Source organism: Vombatus ursinus, unplaced genomic scaffold (genome assembly GCF_900497805.2).
Source record: "Vombatus ursinus unplaced genomic scaffold, bare-nosed wombat genome assembly UNPS02014942.1, whole genome shotgun sequence".
NCBI lineage: Eukaryota > Metazoa > Chordata > Mammalia > Diprotodontia > Vombatidae > Vombatus > Vombatus ursinus.
The window spans coordinates 22,025,365-22,028,340 of NW_020954720.1; the positions used below are offsets into that span (position 1 = coordinate 22,025,365).

General features: G+C 35.4%; 1 pseudogene; it reads left to right on the forward strand.

Moving 5' to 3' along the window:
* The first annotated feature begins 685 nt into the window (after positions 1-685).
* LOC114029854 lies at positions 686-1,193 on the forward strand (annotated as a pseudogene).
* Positions 1,194-2,976: the final 1,783 nt, after the last annotated feature.

Consider the following 2,976-nt stretch of genomic DNA (forward strand, 5'->3'; position numbering starts at 1 on the left):
TAAATGGCTATTTTCCATTTGTATCTTCCTTGATCACTTTGCAACATTTAGCATTATTAAATATCCTAGACACAGTCAGACCATGACTTCTTAGGTATATGTTATATTTAGGCTCTCTTTGTATATTCCTTTAGACCAGAAGTATTAAACATACAGCCTGCCTCCTGAGTGCTGCCTAAAACATATTAAAATGTAATTGGGAAATATTTAACAAAATAAATATAATTCCCATAAAATATAGAAAATATGTGGTTTTCTAGATCTATATGTGGCCCACAGAGATCCTTTTATGTGGTTTAGTGGCTGTTTCTAATTGAGTTTGACACCATTGACACCTGACATTTGACACCATTGACAATGATGAGTTCCTACCTGTTTTCCTACTTTCTTTATCTTAATCCTCTCATATATTTTTTATGCTAGAACTGAAATTAAGTGTAAATAGTGCTGCCCAGATTATTCTCTTACTCTTTATCCTAGAAAGCTTTTAATTTTCAATGTAACTTAACAATTCTACATTTCAAATAGCCCACACCCTCAAATTTCTTGTTAATATTTTCATTTTTTCTTTCAAACCCTTTGTAACAAAACAATTTTGTAGCTCTCTCCTCTTTTCTCCTCCTCCTCCTCCTCTAGTGCCACTGAGTGAGGATCTGCTTCCACAGCCTTTACCATCCCAAGAATCATGGCTTCTGGAGTAACTATGAATGATGAAGTAATCAATTTTTTAATGACATGAAAGTAAAAAAGAATCTCTACACAATAGGAGATAAAAAAGGAAAGAAAATGGTTCTTTTCTATTTAAATGATGACAAAAAACAAATAATTGTAGAGGAAGCAAAGCAGATCTTGGTGGGTGATATTGGTGATACTGTAGAGGACTGCTACATATCTTTTGTGAAGTTACTACCTGTGAATAATTGCCAACATGCTTTGTATGATGCCACAAATGGGAAAAAGGAGTCTAAGAAAGAAGAACTGTTTTTTTATTATTATTATTATTTTGGGCTCCTGAATGTGTGCCTTTAAAAAGCAAGATGATTTCTACTACTTCTAAAGATGTCATTAAAAAGAAATTTACAGGCATTAAAAATAAGTGCCAAGTAAATGGCTTAGATGATAGTAACAGTTCAATGCTTGCAGAGAAATTAGGAGGCAATGTGGTAGTTTCACTTGAAGGAAGACCTTTATAAAATGACAGTGAAGTGCCATCCTGTAGTAGCTTCCATTTTTTGCAGCTTCATCAGCTGGAATAGTGTTAGGTTTTTGTCCCTTACCATACCTTCCCGGAAAACATAAAGAAGTCAGTAATTTAAGCAGCCTACCAGTGATTGCCATTAGACTGCTTCATCCTGGTAGTTATATGTAGAACCCGAGGAATGCTTTCACATTACATTTTAGGCAAAATGAATGGCATTATATGCATCCCTTGCAGTATTAAGATGAATATGATAGTCAATATGAATAGCCTAGAAAACTGCAAAGCGTTTAATCTAATTGAATGCCTTGAAAGTAGGATCCACCAGTCAGATGCTAAGCTTCATGCAGTAGTACTTAGAGTTGCACTTGATAACAGTTCCCGAAGTTCTTGTGCTTCATACACCTAACCTGCCTTTAACACACCTATTGTGACATGGCAATGTGTGTGTATACATACATACATACACAAATTAAGTGTAAATAGTGCTGACCAGATTATTCTCTTACTCTTTATCCTAGAAAGCTTTCAATTTTCAATGTAACTTAACAATTCTACATTTCAAATAGCCCACACGTACATACATACATACACAAATTTACATGTATATACATACATCTATACATATACATTACATACATATACATACATGCATACACATATGTGTGTATATATGTGCAACTATTCATTGAAAGCACTTTTATGTAATAAGGTTGTACCCTTCAAAAATTAATACCAATTAAGTTGCCAAATTATTATAGCACCTATAGTAACTCAGTCTTCATTCCTGTCATCTAAATATCTTCCTAAATGAAGTAGTTGTTAATGCCTTTTTATTTTCCATTGAATGTACACCGTAGGAGTAGGAGTAAAGTTAGTCTTGAAACACTAAAGATATTTTGAATAATGTTATAATAGCAATTTCTGTAAGAAAAAAGCCTTAAATGGAACATTGTTTTTGAAAACAAACTCCCCACCCCTACAAAATTGGCCACATTGCAATAAAACTTGTGGCTTATTACAGAAAAAAATATTGTTAAAAATCATTTTTTACTTCAATTCGGAGACATAAATTGTAGAGTCAATTTTGTCACTAGGAATTATTATAGAAGTATGAGTGACCTTTGAAAGTGTTGGTGGAGTCAAAGGGAATGAAAACCAAGACTTAGAGTCTCCTGAGAACTAGATTCTAGTAACGGCTGCTTCTGTCACCTAGGGGAAGTTACTTGTCCTCTGTATATTTCATTTTGTTCATCTCTAAGAGTCGTTCCATATCTCAAGTTCTGCTTTCAATTTCTGAGGAATTCAAATAAATTCTGAAAGAATCTGGTAAAATATAAAAGTGCATATAAATATGTTTTAGGGCAGATAGGTGGCACAGTGGATAGAGTTCTGGGCCTGGAGTCAGGAAGACTCATTTTCCTGAGTTCAGATGATAGGGTTGAGATCTGGGCCCCAGAAAGGAAAAACCCTGTACTTTCCCCCATGGCCAAATCTCTGGCATTAGTCTGAGGCTATAACCCCATCAACTGGCCTTTCATTGTGGCTATACCTAATCTCCCAATTCTGTTAACCTAGTCTGGCCTTCCTTTGTCTTACCTCCCTATGTATGGCCCCCAGCCATTTCCCACCCTTAATCCTAGCTAGACTCCATTCTACTGTGGCCATGAGGTCCCAATCCCAGGATTTCTGTTCACCCCAGTTTAATGACCACTCCTAGGTCTCTCCCACAGTCTTTCTGTATATAAGGTCCACCTTGTCTCCATTAAGATGCTTAG